Source organism: Pleurodeles waltl, chromosome 8, assembly GCF_031143425.1.
Source record: "Pleurodeles waltl isolate 20211129_DDA chromosome 8, aPleWal1.hap1.20221129, whole genome shotgun sequence".
NCBI lineage: Eukaryota > Metazoa > Chordata > Amphibia > Caudata > Salamandridae > Pleurodeles > Pleurodeles waltl.
In genome coordinates, this window is record NC_090447.1 from 352,749,746 (window position 1) to 352,774,511 (window position 24,766).

Below are 24,766 nucleotides of genomic sequence, written 5' to 3' on the forward strand. Positions count from 1 at the left end.
CCTCTAACTGTGTGCCCCCGCCCCGTGGCACCAGTGAACGTAAGAAACGGAGTCAGGAAGGGGAGGGGAAGAGAAGAAGAAAGATAGGAAGGAGGGGAAAAGAAGCGGCGCTCCCATCATATCACCCATGAAAAGGGGGGGCCATGTCCTGGCGCCTCAGAAAGGCAAAACAGCCTCAGCTGAATACGCAAGGGGATGCATGAAAAGCTAATATTCTCCCTGTGCTTGGGCCGCAAGGAAGACTGTCAAGGGGGCCCATATATCCCGTGGGCGGGAACCCTCCGGCATCAATTCCCAGTAAATCGACAGCTGCTCCCGGCAGTACACAGCGTCTTTCAAATCCATTTAGCACATTGGGTTGTCCTTTTCCGTCCCCAACACAGTGCCACTCTGTGCTTAGCCAGCAGCAGCATCAATCCCACCAGCCGTCTGGACGCAGAGGGGATCTCTTCCACGTATCCGAGAAGTGCAACCTCAGGAGTGCGCGGCAACACAAGCCCAGTCACCTCGTCAAGCGCATGCAGTACCTCAGGCCAGTAACCTCGCAGCGCCCCACAGTCCCACGCCAAATGCAGAAAGTCTGCCTCTAAGGCAGAACAACGTTCACATCTACACATCCGCCCCAAGGCCCATCCTCTGCAGTGTACTAGGCGTGTAATACAGATGATGTAGCAATTCAAAATGTATAAGGTGCAACCTGTAATTAGGGGAAAGCTCCCGCATCTGTGTGCAGCAATAGCGCCGCTTCTTCTCCGGAATGGGCACACCCAAATCCGCCTTCCAGTGCACCCTAGCTTGCAAACAAACATACAGACTTGTAATGAGTCAGTGGCGGACAGCGCCTTGTATAGCAGTTCCAGTGCTCGACACAGCGGGGGCTCCGCAGGAAAGCAGTAAAGCAGGAGTACCGTGCCCGCAACAAGGCCCGGATCCTAAAAAAAAATCAATAAATCGCAGTATCGCAGTGGGCTCCCAATGCGATCTCCAAGGAAACAAATGTTCCAGCTGGGAACCAAGACCCGCAAAGTGGTCATGTTTAACTCCCGAAGGTGTATATCTGGCCATCCTCCAGCAGGGGAAGGCCCACCACGTCTCATACCGGCATCGAAGGCGCAAACACCTCACGTACCCCGACCGCTTGAGCAAGAGCGCCCAAGCCCACGTCGAACATGCTACTGTGTCCACACCTCGCCGACGGCGGCCCGGGCGGCCTGCCAACCACCCCATCCAATCTGTCCGGCCATACCGAATCATGTTCAGGTGCTAGGTGCGGCAAATCACGTATGGGATGCAGCCAGAAGTACACAAAGTGGGCCTACGCACAGTAATAATAAAGTTCAAGATCCGGGGCCGCAAGACCTCCCTGCTCGAACGGTAGAGTCAGAGTCTCCCATGAAATTCTGGGCTGGCCCACCCACCCATGCAAGAGCTACAAGCGAAGATCTAATCTACTTTGAGAAACTAATTGTAAGAACAAGTGGTAAGTTTACAAATAGATGCAAGAATGTAGGCAGAACCGCCATCTTTGCTATCGCAATGTGTCCGGTCAGTGAGAGTGGCAGCGCGCCAGACCGCCACCTTAACCTCCAGCCACGCAATTGCTGTGCCATAATTAGCCGACCACACCTCATCCACCTTCTGACTCAGCCATATACCCAGATAACTCACCGCCCGTCCGCCCAACACAGGGGGTAGTCAGAGTGACACTGCAAGGTAGCATTAGATAACGGGAGCACCACTGTCTTAGACCAGTTAATCGTGATCCCGGAGATCTGGCCAAATTGAACTACCTCATCCAGCAACACGTCGAGGTGCTGCTGTGGATCACGGACACATAGTACGATGTCGTCGACGTACATAGAAATTAGTATGGGGCGCTGTCAGAATGCCACTCCCCTATGATTATGGTGCTGTCGCAAGCGTGCCGCAAGGGGTCCCATCGCTACCGCAAAAAGCAGCGGTGAGAGGGAGAAGCCCCGATGAGTGCCCCTAGCAATCGGAAAAGGATCCGACAACATCCCATTGATTCTCAATCAAGCACTCAGCCTCGAATACAGCAGATGGATCAGTTGAATGAACCTGGAGCTAAGCCCCACTCTAGCTAGTAGGGCAAACATATACAACAAAGCCAGAAAGTCAAACGCCTTCGTGGAATCTAGAAAGTCCACCTCTGCGCGATCCTTAGGCCCGATCATATGTGGAATTGCGACAAAAGTACGAAGATTATACCGTGTTGTATGATCCGGCACAAAACCAGATTGGTCAAGGTAGGACCAAGGATGGGAGCAGGGGCTGCAGACGTACTGCAATGAGTTTTTGCCAGGATCTTATTGTCTATATTTATAAGCGAAAGCAGCCGATAGGAGTCAAAGCTGCTGGGGTCCTTCCTGGGTTTTCAAATCGTCACTATGAGAGCCTCCTGCAACGAAGCCGGGAGGGTACCACTTTTGAGCGCTTCAGCATAAACTTGAAGAAGGCACAGTGCTAGGATATCTGCCTATTCCTTATAGAAGGCAGGTGTCAAGCCATCCAGTCCCAGGGCCTTATCACTTGGTAAACTGCATAGAGCCTGAACCACATCCTCCACGAGAAAGGAGTGTCAAGATACTGTCTGTGGGAATTCTCATACCAAAGCAGGCTAATCTCCTCAAAGCAACTAACAGCATCCGAAGGACTCACTTATGGCAGCTCAGCATACAGGTCTGAGTAAAAGGCAGACATGATACACTGAACCTTTCCGTACCCGTCCGAAGTATCCCAGCCCAGTGAGTCAATTCTAATACATAATTCCCAGCCCACGGTTTACGAAGCATGGGAGCTAGCGTCTTTCCAGCATGCTCACCTTCACATAGCACCTCGCTTTCGCCTCCTTGCCCAGGAAGCACACCTCACAAAGCGCCTCCTCCTTATATCGGGCCAGCGCCTCCCTAAATTCAGCCAAAAGGCCTGCAGACCAGTCAGATGCCAAATGCCTCTCCAAGTCAGCAAGTTCCGCCTCCAGGTCCGCCAGCTCCCGTCTAAGTGCCCTCAGCAACCCATATTGCTCAGCAAGACAGATTCCGCGGATTACAACCTTAAAGGCTTCCCGTAGGACACCGAACCCTGATTGATCTCAAAGTAGTCCACAATAGCAGCACGGATTTCCTCCCGGAAGACACGATGTTTCAGTGCCCCACAAGGCAATCGCCACAAAAATGAGGGGCCGGGACCCCGAGGCACATGCAACTCCAGCAAGACCGGCAAATGATCTGACAAATTGCGAGGCATATGCTCAACTGACTGCATCCAGAGTTCCACATTTCTGGTGCCCAGCCATCTATCTATTCTGGAGGCTTTGGTGATTTTGTTAACAATTCTAAAGTTACACCTACCAGGAATAGGAGTGGAGGTTCACATGAAGAAAAAAGGTGTACGTTTTATTCCTTAGAGATGCGACAGTGAAAAGTGAAATCTAATCCAGTAAAAACAAGCATTTGCAATGCAACGGGTCTCGCATTTGCTCAAGTTAGAGCTATTAGCATTGTAAACATCTAACCGGACTTTTCTTGCTACACAAATTGAAAGAAAAAAACAAGCACGATCACGCTATGTAAAACATGGCGTGATCTCGCTGAAAGTAAAAATTAAAAAAACGAGCGCGATCATGCTATGTAAAACCCAGTGGAAAATAAAAAGATAAAGTAGTGCAGAAATCAGGCTGTAAACATCAAGCCTCGTAAGTTTTCAATAGTTGTTCGGTGCACTTGAGGACGGCTAAACACCAGAAAAGGTATGACTTATGCATGCCTTTCACTAATGAAAGCAAGCGGATTTTAAAAGGCAAGCCCACGAACCAATGAAAGTGACATGTGTAACATGTGCCTTGATTACAGGCCCAAAGAGAGATTACAACAAGGACAGAGTGCTTGTGCACTCAACCCTAAAAATTGAAACAGCAAAGCAAAAGAAGGAAACATTTAAGCACTAATTTATTCTTGCAATCTGAACTGTAAAGGCTTTCAAAAGTCACATTGGATTTCTTGCAGCCTTAGGCCCAGATTTAAGAAAGTAGTGCTTCACATCGTGAAGCACCACTTTTCCTGCGTCCACCTGAGCCCCCCAATGCCACAATGTGTGCACAGTATTTAAGATACGGCGCACCATGGCGGTATTGGGAACAATAGCATCAATGTTTTTGACGCTATTGTGGCGCTTTGCTCCACTAGCGTAAACATTTCTGATGTTAGTGGAGCAAAGTGCAAGGAGGCCCATTGATTCCAATGGGTGCGTCCTTTTAATGCCTGTTTGAAGGTGCCCCCCTTGCATACATTATGCATGGTGCATGCAAAATGTGGCGCAAAGGGTCGCAAAGTGGCGCAATGCATGCATTGAGCCACATTGTTAGTATTGAGCTGCGATTTTGCAAGCCTAATACCACATTAGAGTAAAAAAATGTTCGCTAATGTGGCACTAGGCCTTCTTGAATTTGGGCCTTAAGTGTTGTGCATCATGCTGTATCCATGGCTTCCTCTTGAGTGGTCAGTCCACTTTTTGACTGCAAAACTCTTTATGGTGTTTGGCTCTTAGCGGATACCCATGCAGAACTTTAGCATTTGTTTTCTTTTTTTTTCAGTTGATCTACTTTGTTGACTTCAGAAAAGCAGTGATCTCAAAATCTGAATAGTTTGCAACTTTAATAATTTGCAAATGTTTATGTTACCGTTTGGGAGATACTGTATACTCAGAAGATGCTTGTCATAGCGCATTTACCTAGATTTACTGTGCTCATCCTCTCCCTTTGTGTTGCGAGTGATGGTTTAAACCTTCGCACCCAAAAGGCATTTTAGTTAAAATGTTGCAATGTGACTACCTCATGAACATTAATGGCAGAAATTGGATTGTGACTCCTTGTGAAAACTAGTGGACGCTGGGAGGGAAGCTTGCAAGGTTCAGCAGACCTTCATTGCAGCATTTACAGTTGCAATGCTACTTCACTGTGACCCCTGACCTGTAAAGCATGAGATGCACAAACAGTGGCATATTGTGAATGTGATATCAGAATAGCAAGCAGAGGGCCGTGGCACTACCGTGTACTCATTCCCAAGTCCCCAACGTGCACAGGCAGAATGCAAATTCTCAACTAGTGATAGTTTACACTTTGTGAATGGTTGCCATATGTCTATGCGGGCAGTAATCACCCTATCCTTCGCAACTCCAAACAGCTGCCCTCGTGAGTCACAGGGGGAGTGTGTGTGGGGGGGGGGCTCCTGTTTGTTCTAACTTGCAAAGGATCATCCAGCTTGCATTATGATTCATAATGCCCAATAGAAAATGCAATACGATTTTTCGCACTGCAATTTCAGATTGAATTTACATTTATTTGCAGATATAAAGTCTTTTGTGAATTAGGCCCTTCGGCATATATCCAGATATATTCATATTTAGCAATTAATGAACTCTACATAGTAGACATAACCCTTGGCACTAACAAGCAAACAATACAGCACTAAAGCCATAGAGTTTTCTAAGCGCTGTCACCTCAACAGCATTTTAGCACCTAGGTATATTCATATTTCACCCTGCAGCAGCAGAACTTAGTAGACATTCCCCTTAGCACCGCCATACAAACCTCAGCAACACATCCTCAGTCTTTCAACAAATAACTTATTAAAAACATTCCCAACAAGCTGACCTATACATTCTACAACTGTATACTCACTCATATCAACTTATGAAGCTCCTTAAAACAATAGCTTTCCCGGGACAAGTTGCAGACAACTGAGCATCGTAGCGGAATGAAATACAGGGCAATATCCTTTGGCCCACTCATCAATGAACTAGAAGAATCACTGACACAACGGGACACATCATAGCCAGCCACTATCCAATACTATACTATACTATACTATACCATAGTATACAATACAATACAATAAAATACAATACTATACATAACATAACATTAGATGCATCATCCCCATCAACAAAACGACTATTTGATCACGCTCACCTTCAAATCCAACCTGAAGTATTTATTCATTTACCGCATCCCAGAAATAGAACAAACCATCATGGAGCATTTATCTGACTTCCTCACGATCCAGCTCAGCCTACACCAGCATGCTTATTCCTTAGAGATCTGATTGTCCATTGGAAGAACAACAGACTCAACTCAGACCAACGCATGGATATAGATTGGACAGTTGCCCTCTGCAACCTAAAATCTAGTCAGTTTTCCAAGATATTCACCTAACTATGTATTACGATCTATACATGATAAACGTGTTATCATAAAGTATGAGTAACTGCAAATGACAGGTGTTACTACTGTCCAGTTTAATGGTTTTGTTATTATCCCAGCCTCAAACATGCAAGGCAAGTTGACCTTGCTTCTTTCCCAAACTGCGAACTTCAGGTTACAGAAGACCCTTTTTTAACACAGTGAACCATCAATGTAATTCATCTGTGAAATGGTGACCATTAGAAATACACTGAGGTTTCTGTACTGTGACAATTGTATTTCACTACATTTGATGTACTCAATGCTAAGTGGCACGGTACCTGCAAAATTCTGACCACTTCCTTTCTATATCGATTCTAAAATCCAAATGTACCCGGGGGGGGGCAAATAAAATTACTAAGGCCCTCATTATCAGTGGCCAAGTAATGTGGCTTGGTAACAGTGTGCCTGGATTTGCTGACCTCGCACAATAGCACTACGCCTTCATTCCAAGTTTGGCAGTTTACGTAGGAATAACATGAGAACTGGGGTTTCTGCACCAACTCCTGCAAGTTATTTCTCATTTGTGGGCTTTTTCACCTGGACATTTCACCTGTTTTGAGCAGATAAACTGTCCCTGTGAAAACTTGTGGGCTACAGTATTCCTGAGGAATTCTCAGATTAAATGTAATCCCGGTGAAGCTGGTACCCCTGTGACCGGCTACATCTAGATTACTGGAGCAATCACAATGAGTACCAGAGTTTTCCTTTCAGGTCTGAAAAAGCATTCACCTTTGCAGCCACAGAAAATAAAGTTACCTGAAAATGAACTGCTTCCCTTGTGTTCACATGCATAATCACATAATTCAACTGTATTAGACTAAAGTTTCCAAAATGGCAAATCTCAAATAAAAATACAAATATAAACAATGGCCAGCTCTAAAACAAAAGTTCCAGCATTAAGAGACATTAGACATTGAATGGTGGGAGAGGTTACTGTTTGAGCCCCCCCCCCCAACCTAGTGTAAGGACCCAAAGATGACCTAGACAGAAAGAGTGTGTCGAGCTGAACATTTTATGGTGGTTCTATTGTCCTAGGGCCACCACAGGCTGAGTTATAGGCAAAAATGATTTGAAAATAAATGGCCCGCAAAACATTATGGGGCAAGTTTCCCCAAGTGCAGCAAATATTGTAATATCTTGACTGTAATGCTCAAAACAGCCTCCAGAGGACACCATAATAAAAAATTGCATTTGTAAGAAACATGGTCATGTAACCAAATAGACAGCCATCAGAGGGTCTAATGATAGGAAAACAGATTGTCAGAAAATGATGCACAATAATTATATATGTAGCCCCTACAGGGTATAGTGCCTTACATATTTTGAGGCCTAGTAGGCCTACTGCAATACTATTACAAAGAAGGGCCTTAAAATACAAACTACTCTCAACTGTAAAACAAAAGTTTCAGCCATGAGAGAGCTTTATAAGACATGGAATGATAGGAGAGGTAACTATTTTGGGGTCTGCCCAACCTAGTATGGGAACCCAAAGATGACCTAGACAGAAAGAGCGCATTGTGATGAATGTTTTGATGCTGGTCCTATTGTCCTAGGACCACCCGAGGCTGAGTTATGGGCAAACAAAGTTTGAAAAAGAAATGCCTGCAAACCATTATGGGGTGGGTTTCTCTGAGTACAGTGGATATTGTAGTATCAACTCCCCTGCAGTGCCAGGAGAGTCGTGCTGAGGATTTCTGTGTTTTTTCTATTGTAACTGCTCCAGCTTGTATATTTGTCACTATTAAACTTGTGGTAGTCATGTAACGTGCGCCTCCGATTGAGTTTGCGCTGTATGAAACTTCACCTACTCATGTAAAGTGTTTCTCCAACTGAGTTCGCGCTCTGTGAACCTTTTACAAAAAATATGATATAAATGTGAAATAAATAAAAAAGAAACAGCGGCATGCCCAAAACAAGGAAGAGCAAGAAACAACATATGGCCACCCAGCGCGAAGCGGCGAGACACAAAGAAAATAATTGTGCGCCACACTAAGGTATCTGGCTGATCCTGCAATATTCCATTTATTAGTGTCAGTCTCCAAGGCGGTAACAATGCAGCCTCAAGGGGGTAAAAACCTAAAGCATTTCCCTACGGAATCAAGGGAATTTTGAAAAGCAGGCCCAGGAACGAATGAAGTGATGGGCGTGAGATGGGCGTGTTTAAAGCCCACAGAATAGATCACAACAGGTAAAAAAAGCAGCGCATGAATGCTGCTATGCTCAACCAAAAAGTAGCTCTGACTCTCTGGGAGAATTTGTTATTAATTTCATCCCCAATAATTTCTTGTTTTTCTGCAATAAAGTTAGCTTAAAAAGAACAGAATTGAATGCGGAGCAGGCCAAGAAAACTTGACACCTAATTGGCATTTAGTTCTGACATAATGGATGAGCCACACGGATGGGTACACCATAGGCATGCCAAGTCCTGCCATCCAAGCGGCGCACTCTAATTATGGCAGGCAGTCCACCACCAAGAGCTTGGAGGTGAAGTCCTCAGATGACCCAATGGGCTGCCTACCTTTAGTTAAATGAGCCCCAGAGAATAATATCTACTTTATAGTTTACCTCCATACTAGTTGCAAACAATCAGACAGACACGACAGCCCAGAGCAAAGAAAAATATGAATGTATTATTAATGTAAAGTCCACCTTACTTGAACAAGCTTCAACTCAGGTGTGCAACACCCATTGGGCTAAAAGGGCTTCAGCCACTCCTGTCGTGGGTCACAGCCTGGGCTACAGCTTTTTCTGTGCTTGTCTCTGCCTGGACAGGGCACTGCTTGAGAAGGAGGTATCAGACTCTGAGGAAACGTTTTCTGTTTTTGTGAGAGGCATGTTTAGTATTTCCTGCTGTGGAAAGTTCCTTCAAAGAAAGGAAGGAGGTCACCAGTATTAATAAAATGCTACTTCACAGACCCCATGGTGGGGGCTTTCGCTGTGAATGGAAGATGCTTTAGCATTGCTCATTGAAACAATGATTGCCCATTATCACTGTGATTAGGGAGGCAGCATTTGCACTTGAAAAGCGATTCCTACGAAGGCCGGACTGGCTGTACGGGCCGGGGGCAGACTGGAAGATGGAAGGGTGGTGGGCAAACTGGAGGCTGGAAGGGTGGGGACCACTTTTGTTACTGGGGAATGGGGTGGTTTTGTAGTAGTTCAACAGTTTTAAAAGCACTGCAATTTCCTTGTATACCCAGGAGTTTTCAGGCAACAAGAAAAGTGCCAAGATAACTCTAGTGATTAATGTACCTGCTGGTGAGAGATCGGAGTTTTGTCTAGTGGCAGTTTTGACTCATTCAAGGTAGGGCAGAGGGTTAATGTGCCTGCTGCAAAGAACGTGTACTATGCAGATTACAAAACAGTATATTATGTGCATAAATTAGTGGGATGCTGCTTTTGTCATAGATATTTTTTGTTACTGTGCAGTCCACAATTTACAATCATAATCTAGTACAGTACAGTGAGCTATAAACTGCCATCAAAAAGCTGCATACAAACTGCATGGTACAAGTTAGAAAGTTATGTTTTTCCCAGTGTTTATCCTAATTTTGCTAAAAAAAGGTTTATTTGGGTAGAAATACATTGTTATTAATAAAGTCAGTACTAATCACTGTGTTACGTTCTGAACTCTGAGTTGATGCTTTCCCAGACCAAGCACTCTTAAAAAATGCCTATCAGTATGGATGACATGTGAATCCTACATCTTGTAGTCACCTTTGTTTTATATAACATTTTCTATACACTGATTTATACAAGTATGATTCATTGTCTGTGTGCGTGTGTGTGTGAGGTAAAGTGCTCCAACACCCTACGCTGGTAAGAGAGGGGCTATAAAACAAATGAAATTCATGTAAGAGAGGGTCTATAGAGAGATGAGAGGCACTGTTAGAGGGTGATGGTGAGGGAATCACTGAAGAGCCCCAATACAGATTGCTGCACCCTGGTGCTCTGTAAGGTCATCATTTACTATGCTTTTAACATTAAGGCAATTGAATATATAATGAAAACTGCGTTGTAGAATGCACTATTTTTGCCATTTGTTTTCCACATTTGTTTCAGGAGCAGCCTCAAGCCCCATTGTAGTGGCCAGGTTCGCTCATTTTGTACCCTGTGGGGGCTGGTCTGACAAAGTTTGCTATGGCTGCTTTGGGTTCCCAGTTCAGCCCTGACCCTGTTCCCAACCTGACTGTTAACCTGAGTCCTTCCAGGCAAAAGAGGTACAAAAGACAAAATTATATTGTATGCAGGGCTACCAGAATTCTACAATTGTGCCACTGCAGCATTTTTCGCATCACCGTAGATTTACTGCATTCACCATAGAATCTATTGTCTGCTGCATAATCTGCATGTTTTAACAAACATAAAATTTGTTTCTAGCTCAAATGGCTCCAACGTTACTAAATATGCTGCAACACATGTTATTGAGCAGTGGAAGACCCTTTCCAAACCTTGACTGGTCACCTATTTGTTGCTTATTGCTTTATTTGGGTATTATATTGGAACTAATGAGGTGCAACCAATGCCCAGACAGTACTAATAAGTGTAAAAATGATGAAGTGATGAAGTAATAATAGTGTTTCACATATCGTATAATTTGCCTTTTATTGCCACATAATTTACTCAACCCTGACATATAAATTGGCCTTCTCCTGTTGCATATTCTAGTGGCCCTAATTGTATGTAATTTAATTTATATATCGTTTACTCCCCTTGACAAGGGGAGCAAGTGCTATATACATGCAATTAAAGGGGAAACCATGTATTTCTTTTTATAAAATAGTGTCCATCAGGCAGTCCAGAATGTTATAACCTTCTGCATCTTGCATTCTGAGGCACCTGTGTTTTTGCTTCTAAAAATTCCAAGTACTGGATAAAAACTCAGAACATGCAAAGTGATTTTGGGATAAGTGGGTCTGGTCAGCAGTTACTTTGTTTTGGTGGTTGATGAGAGATGGCAACAGCAATTATTAGTGGGGTCAGGGACTTTGAATGGTGGGCCTGTGGGCAGTCTCTGAGCAAAATACTCATGGCCGCCTGTTGTAGCCCAGAAGGAAGGCCAGCCATGGCCCAAGCTTTGATGTTGCCTGTGAGTCTGAAAGGCAGGATTGGCTTCAGGGTGGTGGTTTGATAACGTTGTCATGTCAACCTGTTACTTTAACAGTCATGAAGTTACTCTAACACTCTGTAGAAAGGCAACAGTGGAGAGAAGCCTGTCATAGTGCTTCTCTACCTCATGATTGCAGTCTAGCTCAGTTTGGGTATGGAGGTTCATGTGCACCACAATAGAAATAAACATGGCTTGCCATATTCCACTGCGACTTATCAAAGGCAGCTGGGTGCTGACCTCATACACTCCACCTCAAAGAACGCAGTGTGTGCCTCTTGCCCTTAGTATTTCTTAGCTGAACATGTAATGAACTCACAAGTGGATCTGCATGGCACTGTGCACGGACAACCCCTGGCACTGCGCCCACCAAAGCTTTCTGTTGTAGCAGCTGGTGCTTACCCTGCATTCTTCTATCCTATGCCAACTTCAATCTGGCAAATTAGTCCTGTTTGTTAACTCGCCTTCTGCTGAGACACAATATAGATATCTCCCATTGTTTGAATGTCTGCCTGTAGAGGGTTTTACATTTTTTTTTAAAGCTCAAGCGTGTTTCCAGATACAAGAGTTCACATTAAAACAAGTGACGGACTCTCCGAGGTTGAGTGAGAATGACATCTGGGTAAATACACTAAACCAGCCCCATTCCCCATTAAAGCAATGAAGTAGTATGATGACACAGCACTTTGTTTTGAGAATTAAACATTCTCGGGTCATGTTGATTTTCCTAAAGATACATAAATAACATTTCTTGATATTGACACACTTCAAAATATTTATATCATGTATACTGAACATCCATTTCAATGCAAGGCTAGACATAACATTTTCTGTCTGAAATTTTCTAAATCTACCCATCAGGCTGGCACTTCAAGCTCCATCCCAAAAAAATGTGATTTGGTAGCCCCAGATTTCCTCTATGACCCCTACTTAGTACTCAACAAGCTGAACACATTCACTTTGTAATACCAGGGAAGCCCCCTAGGGTCAATCAGTAAGTTTAACCCTAAACCACTTTCAGAGCAGCCCAAAATTGGATACCTCTGTCCCCTTGGAAGATGTTCCTCAGTAACTGCCCATAGCTCGGTCCCCTGGTGCTAACCCATCTCCTAAATGACCCCTTGACTTTGCTAAAGAAGCACCTATTGGCAGCCGAAATATAGTTACTGTAGCACCCAGCTACTGCAGACCGCTGACCCACTACTCCTCTATGGGGTAATAATTGGAGCCAAATACAGAATTCATATGACCTTATAGGGCTCCCATTTTCGCAGGATTCATTGCCCGATCTCTGGCTCCTGCTGAAAGTTTGAATTTTCACATACAATGGCAAGAACTGCCATTGGCCACCACCTCGCCCCTTACACTGGCCCCTGCTTAAATGCCAGTGGCACATAGAGCCTCCTTTGTTCAAATAGTTCTTTGTCTTTTGCTTTTCTGCCCGGCCCACTTTTTCCTTCCCATGCATTGAAGTGTATTTTTATTTTTACCACATCCTTAATAGGCAGTCACCTGGGCTTCAACACTGTTTATACTTTCATACTACTCTCTGTCCCTGTAGCCACACTCTTCACATACCACTTCCTTTTTACCGGCTCCCAGGAATGCAAAACTGAAGTTGGTTGCGATGGTTGCCCTTCTAGAGATTTGCCTGAATACCTCAAAGACATAGGTAAGTTCGTGCACAAATAAAATTAGTTCAGGCACATGCAGAGAGAGTAGGTTTCTGTCCTAATCAGACCGTATTGAAGAGTGGAGCACATTCACAGATAGAGTTGACATTTTCCGTATTTTTATATAACATAAACTTGTCAGGAAGGTAATGGGGTGCTTTACAGAAGCACCCCATTACATTCCTTACATTCATTTTGTTAGGCATTGGCAGAGTAAGGGATTTTCCCAGAATCAGGGGATGTTGAGCCGGTGTCAGGACTTGATCCTGGTTCCTCAGTTCTAAAGGTGGCAGCTTTGGCTGTAACGAAACAGCTGAGTCTCTGCATACGGAGCAGAGTTTGTGCAAGGTTGTAATTGAGCGCCTCCAGATACAATGTTGAGTTTCTTTGCAGACAAGTTATTTCTTGCAGTGTACCAAAGCAGAGTCCCTGTATACATAGAGCTGAGCCCCTGCACAGAAAGAGCTGTGTTGATTCATACATTGTGTTGCGTCTATTCACAGGCAGAGTTCAGCTCTTTCAGCATTTGTTTCTGCAACATAAAAGTTGAACTTCTGTGGGGACACAAGCCACCAGCTCCTAATCTGTTGAAGTGGTTAGTGTCTGATATAGCCTGTCTCTGCAAGGGAGTTAGGAGGAGAAGGTAGGAGGGAGGATAAGAGTGAAAAAGAAAGGACCAAGGAAAGAAATTGTGAAAAAGAGAGGCAGAGACAAGATAAACAGTAGGAACAGAGAAGAGAGAGAAGATGTGAGACAATAAGGGGGGATGAAAAAGGAAAAGCGAAATGAGAAGAGAATGTGCGTGAGATGGTAAGAGGAGAGAAAAAGCACATGTTTTTTTTTCCCAAACTAAGCACTGTGTGGGGGTGAAGCTACTGTACATATAATATAGTGTCAGTTCCTGCTACTTTCACTCTGCAGAATTCTGGCAATGGATATAACTCGTGCCAGTATACTGCTTCTTCAGAACATCATGCACAATGCTGTCATTCGCTGTCAGTCCTGCTGCTCCCACCTCTCTGGGGGGATTTTTTGCAGTAGGCAAACCCCAAATTGAGTGGATAGATGTGTGAAGCATAAAGCCTGTGAGAGTAGGTCAACTTGGAGGATACAGGAAAAGGGGTTTCCTTCAGCAGCCTCAGGCTCAAATCATGGTTCCCTCAGCATACAAAAGTTATATGCACTCCCCTAGACTGATAGCTATTCCTTCCATCTTCATGTGAGAGATCATCAGCATCTGTTCAGGTGGACAAACATGAGCTGCTTACTGGCTAGTGGTGAAGGTGGTGCCAACTAGCTGGAGCCACAGCACTCCAGTATGAAGGGGCCGAGGGTTCACGGGCATGCTCACGCCCACCCACATACATGTGTCTATGCCCAAGTCTCTGCCTGATTATCCACATATCACTCATTCTAATCCTGCAGCAGTGTGTCTTGTGCTGTTGATGCTGACCGTAACAAGTTTTCATCTTATTTTTACACAGCTCCGGTTCCTTCATAAACATGGCTGCGAACATTATTTACCAAAATTAATTTCTGGGGCAACACCAGCACATTTGCATTTTGGCATCTTTAACCAACCCTCTTTCATTCGGAGAAAAAGAAAATGTGACTGGGTGCAAATTTGGCCTTGGCAGGTACTTGCATTTTTTAAAGATATTTAACCTGCAACTCTCAAACAGAAACTGGCTTTATAGTTGTAATTTGCAACATTGGGGCTTTCCTGTCAGAGGAGCGCATAGCTATTTTGCAAAGGACTGTAATGCCAAAGACTGAAAAACAATTAATCACTCCTGTGTATACTATTTTAAACGATGGAAAATACCCCAGCAAAAAAGGTACCCAAAATCTGGACCATAATCTCTGATTCACTCTGATGGGTACAAAGGAGGTGCATCTCTATTAATAAACCACTGCATTTTTTGAGAACTATGTAAATATTTATGTTATATTCCATTTTATACTTTAACCTATAGTGCACATGCACATTGATAAATCTGAACCTTAAGTGAATGACACGTAATCAAGGTGTAATCCTTCTATAATACCTAGATACCATATTAATTTGCTTTCAGTCTACTCACCAGACACAACAAGGAATAAAGCACAACAGGATTGGTGAAGGTAAACTTTGGGAGCATTTTCAACTCAACCTTTTTTAATGCTTTATTATATCAGCAAAGGAATAAGATGTGGTATAGTGACTCAATTAAAAGGGGACTTGGTTTTGAATCCAGCTTGGCAGTTGACCTAAAATTGTGCATTTCTGTTCAAATCACATAGGGCCAGATTACGACCTTGGCGGATGGGATACTCCGACATAAATCTGACAGATATTGGGCCCAAGGATATCCCAATGGAAAAAGGAATTTATAAAATGAGGTAGATGCGAGGGGGATGTTCTTCTTAGAGTGGCCAAGAGAGGGATGAGACCACCAGAAATAGTGCGAGGATGGGATGAAGTGATGGAGGCACTGGAAGGAGAAACTCTGACTGACCTGGCCCCTTGACCGGATAATGGACTCACCGACCCCAGCTGCACTTTAATAGATAGGGTACACCCTTGCTCACTAGGAACCTGCAACATCACACATGAGGAGAAGCAATACATATCCGACCCCAACGCACGAGACTAGTACTGCATCACAAAACCTGACTCAATAAGGGGTTGGGGAGGATATGGGAGGGGGAAGCTGGGTGAGTTTATAAAGTCCCAGTTGGGTAGAGGGCCCGATATGTGTGGATCGAGTTGAAGCACTGGAATGGAACAAAAAACGGGTGAAAACAGGTGTATTGTACTGTGATTATTTGAATGTTAGTTAACTGGTACTGCAATAAAAATATGTTTACAAATAAACAAACAAACAAATGTGACAGATATCCCGCCTGCCGTTTTACAAGTTCCATAGGATATAATGGAACTTGTAATACGGCGGGCAGGACATTCGTCACGTTTGTGACAGAGTATTCCATCCGCCAAGATTGTAATCAGGCCCTTAATCTCTTGATGATCGATCAGATGATGCCTTAATTGAATGTAACTGTGTAATTCAAAGATTGAAGCCCTCGCTTGATGTATGGAATCTTGCTTCAGCTTCCATCACTCCTCATAATATACTGCACCCTGTTGCTCCCCAGCTAAGTCTGTGCTATAACTATATAAACACACATATGTTTTTACATTGGGAAGTTATCCTGTTTACTCCGCACTGTGAATGTGCCTTGTTTTTCAACTCTTTGTGTGTCCCCTCTCATTCAGAGAGGAGTCCCATATAATTTTCTTTATCATATTACAAGTGTCACACTTTTATCAGGGCTCATGTAAGTTTACTTCTTGATGTCTGTGGGATTACTTTCTTTTGTTTATTGGGGGATACCTATATACATCTTCTTGTGCCATGAAAGTTTTTATTTATTATGTGACCTTAATTATTTTTGGTAATAGAAGACACCTTTCCAATAAGGCTTTGCTGCTTTCTTTTCTGATTGTTACACATGCACACATCTCTCTCGGTACCACCCATCTTGCAGATATTTGATGCTAGCAGATGTGGTGAATACTCTTAAAGCTCCAGCAGTACTTCGTGTCTGAGTGGAAATTACTGGCAAAGCCAATACATCTGGCTGTAATATGCTGCTGATGCATTAAAATACAGACAAGGAAAAATGCTGTTTGTATGTGTCAGCACAGTAAACTCAGATATATAGGTAATGTGTGCTCCCATACTGGCTCTGAGGACGTTTCTACCCACATTGCGTGGCGTGGTAGCTCCACCACTGTGGGTTGAAGTAGTAGTAGACACCGAAGTTCGGGTCTAGTTGCGCCCCTACTTCAACTACTCCAGAAAACTAAATTCTAAATCCAATGTCAGCCCTTAAACAGCACCCCCTCCGAGTTCGTCCACATCAAACAAAAGGTACAACAAATTTGCAAGTTTGTTACTATGGAAAGGAAGCACATTGAGTCTATAGCGCCCAACAGCCACTAAATATCAAACAGAGTTTCGGTCAAAGACAGAAAAGTGCTGGATGGACTATCAGGAAAGGAATTAAAACCGCACCATATTAACATTGGAATGAATACGCTACTGTTTGCACCACAGTGCACAGATCACAAACAACGTCAGCGGATCAAAACAGACCTAAAGGAGGACTTTCACCAGATGCGGAAACCTCCATATTTTGTGAAAATAACCCAAAAGACGTGTTCGAAAAATTAGCACCTAAATAGGCCAGTCAAGAAAAACACCGAACACCACCGCACCCCTCTACCGCCTCACCGCCGCTGGGGAAAAGTCACCGAAGATCAACTAGCCAGCACCCTCGCCAAAAACCCACCACCCGACCCCACCGACCCGGACTCCGCCGCCATCAACCTCCATCAATGGATCCTCAACTGCACCAACATCCTAGCTCCACTCAAGAGACCCACCGCCAACCAAGAAAAGAAAAAACCACCTCCAAACGCACCTGCCAGAAACTCAAGAAAAAATGGATCCTCAAGCGCACACCTGACAACCTTGCTACCCTCAAGGAAGCCAACCGCGAACACCATCAACTGATCCGACTTGCCAAGCGCTCCCACTTCACAGAACGCCTCAACAACAATGCTCACGACTGCAAAGAACTCTTCTGCATAGTGAAGGAACTTTCCAACCCCAACGCCAACGTCAACGACGTCCCTCCTTCCCAGGAACTCTGTGACGATATCTCCACCTTCTTCTACCAGAAAATCGCAGCCATCCACGACAGCTTCAACACCTCACCTCCGCCAGACCCCACCCCCAACAACTCATCCCACGCCTACCGCATCACCTCCTGGACTCAAGTAGACGACGCCGAAACCCGAAAGACCATGAACTCCATTCACTCAGGATCTCCCGCTGACCCTTGCCCACATCACGTATTCAACAAAGCCGACGCCACCATCGCCCCCAAACTCCGCAAGATCATCAACCTCTCCTTCAACACCGCTACCTTCCCGGACAGCTGGAAGCACGCAGAAATCCAACCCCTCCTCAAGAAACCTAAGGCTGACCTCAACGATCTCAAAAACTTCCGACCGATCTCCCTCCTCCCTTTCCCAGCGAAAGTCATCGAGAAGATCATCAACGCACAGCTCGCCCACTTCCTAGAAGACAACTCCATCCTAGACCCCTCTCAATCTGGTTTCAGACGAAACCACAGCACTGAGACTGCACTCCTCGCCGCCACAGATGCATCAGCCAACAAATGGACAACAGCGAAACCTCAGCCCTGATCCTCTTAGACCTATCAGCCGCTTTCGATACAGTCTGCCACCGCACCCTACTAACCCGTCTCCACGAAGCCAGCATCCTAGACAAAGCCCTCAACTGGATCTCATCCTTTCTCTCCGGCAGAACCCAGAGAGTCCGACTCTCACCTTTCCGCTCCAAAGCCACCAACCTCATCTGCGGCGTCCCCCAAGGCTCCTCACTTAGCCCAACGTTGTTCAACGTCTACATGGCCCCCCTCGCACAACTGGCCCGCCAACACAACCTCAGCATCATCTCCTACGCCGACGACACCCAGCTCGTCCTCTCCCTGACCAAAGATCCTCTCACCGCCAAAACCAACCTCCACGAGGGACTGAAATCCATCGCCGAGTGGATAAGCAACAGCCGCCTGAAACTTAACTCCGACAAGACGGAAGTCCTCATCCTCGGGCGCACCCCCTCGGCCTGGAACGACTCTTGGTGGCCCACCACCCTCGGCCCCCCACCCACCCCAGCCAGCCACGCACGAAACCTCGGCTTCATCCTCGACTCCGCTCTCACCATGTCCAAACAGGTCAACGCTGTCTCCTCTTCCTGTTTTAAAACCCTCCTCAGGATCTTCAAGTGGATTCCAACAGGAACCAGAAAGATGGTGACCCAAGCCCTCGTCAGTAGCAGACTCGACTACGGCAACGCACTCTACACAGGCATCCCAACAAAAGACATCAAACGACTCCAACGCATCCAGAACGCATCCGCCCGCCTGATCCTCGACATACCCCGCCGGTGTCACATCTCCCCCCACCTGAAGGACCTCCACTGGCTCCCAGTGGACAAGAGGATCACCTTTAAACTCCTCATCCACGCACACAAGGCACTACACAACATTGGACCCACCTACCTGAACTCGAGACTCAACTTCTACGTTCCCTCACGTCAACTACGCTCTGCCAACCTTGCCCTCGCCATCGTCCCCTGAATCCAGCGCAAGACCTCTGGCGGCAGATCCTTCTCCTACCTCGCCGCCAAGACCTGGAACTCTCTCCCCACCTCACTACGCCAGACCCAGGACCTCCTCACCTTCAGGAGACTCCTCAAGACATGGCTCTTTGAACTATAGCAGCAGCACCCCTCCCCCCCCCAGCACCTCGAAACCCTAACGGGTACATAGCGCGCTTTATAAATCTATTGATTGATTGATAAATCTATTGATTGATTGTAGCAAACCGACCTACAAAGGGACACATCGAGCGCGCTAGAAGCAGTGGTGTACATTGGCAGGTGCATTCAGACTCTTGGTGCCAAATCAAGTTCAAAGCTCTTATTCTTTACAATGTACTTCCATTTCATGCTCTATTTTTTCTTTTCTACTCGGGCTGAGAAGTGCTGTTTAGCTAGCAATTTGTGAATGGCTCTCCTAGCTGCCTATTTGAAACCATGGCCACAAGTGCCTCTTTGAGCAATTAGTTCCATTCCTGTGGTATTTTCGGACCTGTTATCTTCATTCCATGTTTTTTCGACCTTTCAGCATGATTTCTGGGTGTTTGCAGAAGTGTAATTTTCCCTATGGGTGTTATTTATAAGGAGCCCATTTGTGCCTCCACTGGACATTGACAAAGTTCTTAAGGGCTGGGGTCACAGCGCTCATCTGCAAAGAACACCTCCATAATTCCTTGGACATTTTGAGGGTTGGGATGGTGCCAGCAGCCCAAATAAGAGCAGTTCACCGTGTTGTGGAGCGGGTTCTTCCTCTTCGTTGTGGTCTACTTGCATAAAGGCTATTGTAAGAATATCTTTAGTTTAAATTTATGGGGGCCAATACAGAGGGAGGAAGGAAGGAAGAAAGAAACTTGCATCCCCCCCGCCGGTTGTAAGTGAATTATGTCCTCTGTGCCTGCCTCATATTCCATGCCTTTCTTCGCGCACACATTTTTACATGTAAAATGTTACGTGTATGCATTAATCTACTTTGTGAGCACAGCATATTTGCACACACAAATTCATTAGGACAGTTTCTCTATGATCAACATGCGTTTTTTTTTTTAATCTTCACAGGTGCAGATTAGAAAATAGGTGGTTCTGCATCCGGCTGCAAGTGTGGCTGGAAACATTGTGTACTGTTGGTGTTGGGACGGACCATGTACCCTACATGACTCTGGAGAGTGTGCACTTGTGCCTTGAGTTCAGTAGCAAGTTCTGTTGATTTCTGACTTTCACCTCTAGACACATGACAATCATACATGTGGTCAGGGCTTCCTGTATCACGGAATATGATCCAGAACAGAACTCTGTGGTTTGGAGGGGCACACAAAGTTTACTTTGCTTTAACTCAGCATGGCTGTCAGTTCACAGGGCTTATGGTGACGAGCACTGGTGGCAGCATGAAGAGAAAAGTGGCAGGACTTGCCCTTTTCATCTGTCTTCTGGTAGGTGCACTCTCATCAATGAGAGAAGGTGAAACTCATTACAGGCGAACAGAACCAAAGTTTTCCGTTGTGATAATTACACTAACAGAGAGGTCTGACCCTAACAGAGCCCAACAAACACCTATTCCCAACCCCATACTTAACAATGAAAAAGGTTACCCCTTTTAGTACATATAAAAGTATTCTGTTCCTGGCTTTCTAAAAGTCGCTAAACTTTAATTGTGATATTAAATTTGACAAGGACATAAAGTAAGGCTTAATGCCATGATTAATTTGATACCTTACATGACCCAGTTAGGTAGTCGATGCAGGAGTAAGCCGGGTTGGGGTCCCAAATTGTAACCCTGTTTTGGCCAATGGGGCTACTAACTTTATCTACAGCAAAACAACAATTTGGAAGTGCTGCTGTTAAAACATATTAAAAATCTATGTCTTAACAAAATACAGCTTCCTGCCATTAGACATATGTATATTTTTAAGGGACAGAGTGGCTTTGCCATTGGAGTGAATATCAAAGTCGAACTGACAGTGAAAACACTGTCCTTCCAGTCTGCAGTGGCAGGCTGGGAGCTATTTTGTACCTTGTCACACACAAGGAGGCACAAACAGTGCTGCAGCCTCGAGCCATCACTCTGCCTCACATGCCGTGGGTACCATATACTAGGGACTTATAAGTAAGTCAGTTCTTGCCAGTAGGGTGCATCCAAATCGACATGCGGTTTGTATTGGGTCAGAACACTGGCCCTGAGGTCTGGTTAGCAGGCCTCAGTGCCCTCTCAGAGTCGAAAAACCAGCAGCATCAGTTAAAAAATGTGGGGGTGAACAAGCAAAAAGAGGCATTCCCTTGTAGAGATGGTAATTAACTGAGATTATTGGCTCACCATCGGTAACATTTGCACCCTTTATGCCCATGGGTGATGTATGTGTGACCTAAGTGTTGTGTGCTTACTGATCTCTGGAATTTACCATGTGTCTTCAAAGATGTGCTTTGTGGGTTATTCCACTGAGAGAAGCTAAGATCTAGAAGTGTGAGGTGCTGACCACATCACTACTGCATTCAGCAGTCCCATCTAACTGACATGTGCCAAGGAGGAAGGTGTCCCGTGATCAGAAGAGGACATTGATCAATGCATGAAATTCATACTCTAGCCCAGTGGTTCCCAACCTTTTGGCTTCTGTGGACCCCCACTTTATCATTACTAGAACCCAGGGACCCCCACTGAATCATTATTGGTATCCAGGGATCCCCCATGAGTCATTACTAAGAGCAGTGGACTAAATCTGTTAATATTATTTAATTTTCTTAGCAGTCGCTGATCCCCTGAGGAGGCTTTGTGGACCCCCGGGAGTCCTCGGACCACAGGTTGGGAACCACTGCTCTAGCCACAAAAGTGAGTGTCCTTTTATCTTTTGTATAATGTAAAAGGTATTCACCAAGCTTCACCAGCATCCGTGTAGGAAATGAATTAGCAAAATTGGTGCAAGCTTAGCTGTATGTGAGAAATATCAATACCCTGTTGCTGATCATGTTCTAATGCTTCTGTGAATTACTTAAGTTTGACAATAACATGTTAATACTCAATAGTGAAATCATTGTGTTCTATTTGAAACGCTTGAAGAAATTCCAATATCATGCCAATAAACTGGTGATATGCAGGTATACATTTTCATCAAATCACCAGACATTATCTCATGTACTCCTGATGCCATTAGACAGTGGAAGCTCTTCTGATTTTTAAAGGTAAATTCCAACAAACCAAAGACCCGATGTACAGAAATGCAGATCACAAATAATGGATGCAAATTGTGCACTGATGTTTAGAACTGCCTTTCATTTTGCAATTTCATCTATGTACTGTATATAAGCAGTTTGCGTTGCAAAATATCTGGTCGCAGGAGGTAGCATAGTGCCGGTCCCATGAATTTTAAATTAGTAGATTGGTATTTTAGGCCCCCTCTGATTGGCTATAAATACAGAGATGTTGGCCTGTAAGGAACAGTAAACCACAATCCTTGTGCTTGCATTGCCAAAGTGGAAACCTTTTTTCAGGCAGACCTTGTTCCTTAGAGGAATATGTTCTCTTTTTAAAACAATTGTTTCCTATTTGCGAAGACAATAAAGTCTCACTTGTATCCCCTGAACCACTGCCTGCTTACCCAAGGGTGCCTGACACTATTCCAAAAGGGGAAGCTATCTAACAGAGGTAACATTTTCTTTATGAATGAGTTACCACCTCATTTCAGGAGTCAGAAACTTTTCGGTGGTTTGCATTCATATACAGTATATCATGTAATCCACAGTTAGGAATGGAGGTGGTTGAGTCACCAAATTAATAGGGAGAGGTTAGCCAAGGATCAGCTCTGGCTCTAAGCTCCTGTGCGTAAGCCAACGCCTAAATATATTTTGCATGCAAATCATGCAAAAATTACAACACACACAGTGTTAGAACGTGACAAAGGGGGTTATTACAACTTTGGAGGAGGTGTTAATCCGTCCCAAAAGTGACGGTAAAGTGACGGATATACCACCAGCCGTAGTACAAGTCCATTATATCTTATGGAACTCATAATAGGGCTGGTGGTAAATCCGTCACTTTACCGTCACTTTTGGGGCAGATTAACACCTCCTCCAAAGTTGTAATAACCCCCAATGTGTCTTGCAATTTTTTAAAAAGAATAATTATTTAACATGCTGAAGCATTACACCTAGTACGGCATCATATCTTTAAATGTAGAAGTATTTATTAAAGATGAGAGGTTTTAAACATAATCCGAGAAACACTACTGACCCTTCCCTGATCACAATGCTTTGAGTGAACTATGCAGCAATTTAGTTGGCATGTGTACTCTACACATTGCTTAGATTTTTCCTATAGGTGGAGCAACATTATAGGTTATTAAATAAAACATAAGAGGTTTTTCTCAGTGCACATCCTAAACACACATATTTAAAAGTGCTCTCATGGCTGATAATGAACAAAAAGTAGGCTCAGTGAAATAAAGTATTTACCTAAGACAACAGAGTTTGATCAAGCAGTGAAGTTGGGACTGATCCCAGAATTTCCAGTTTCACACTGTGCAATTCAGCCACCAGATGGGTACTTCTTTCTCAAAGACGAGATTAGAAAGAGGGTGATGGGCAGAATCCACATTCTTTTTGGCAGTTGAACATAGGACGAACCTTGTCCAAGGACATAGGAGAGCTTTACAACAGACACAGACTAATTTACATGTTTGTCCAACAAAGGGAGATTTGTTAGGATTCTTAAGATTCAGAGCTGAAGCTAAATTCGAACGTGGCTCCCTGTGTTGCCTGGTTGGCAACTGTGACCATTAGGCCACCTCACTCCTATTAAAGCTCAGCTCATTTTGGGCTTGAGGTTCAAAGGTGACCTTGAGCTGAGCCAGAGCCAGGAATCTGGCTTAAGCCAGGCTCGAGGTTTTTGTGGCTCGCTCACCTCTAGTTAAGTGAGTCCCTTTTCACGTCCCTCCTAATTGCGGATCGTTAAGAGTTGCATAGCCACTTTTGCAAATTGGAAAGGGTTTTTCGAATTTCAAAAGCGGTTTAGTACATAACAAATAGCCAGTCTGAATTTTCAAAACATGTTTTTGCAAATCGCAGTTTTCAACCACAAAATAACTTTGTACATGAAGCCTCAATTTCTTTTTATAAATAGTACAACCTGCATGCTTATCTACCAAAATAGCAAAACATTCTTTCCACAGCCAATAGGCAGATAGAAACAGACACAGTAGCAACCCCAGTGCTTAATTTGTAAACAAATGAGTGCTGGGGCCAAAAGCTTTGTTCAGATGCACAAGGAAGGTGCAATTAGATATATGCATGCCGAATTCCAAGGATCTGTAGTGTTAAATCCATCTCATGCCGTTTTAAACTACTGCCAGACACTCCCACATTCCTGCTTTCTCCCTTCCTCACACTTTTTTCATCTTTATCTTCCTCCATATTTTCACTTTGCATGTCACTTTCAGGATTGCAGTGACAGGCTAGCTTGTCTGGCACTGACCGGTGACAAGGCCAAACTGTACACTGCGTTGCT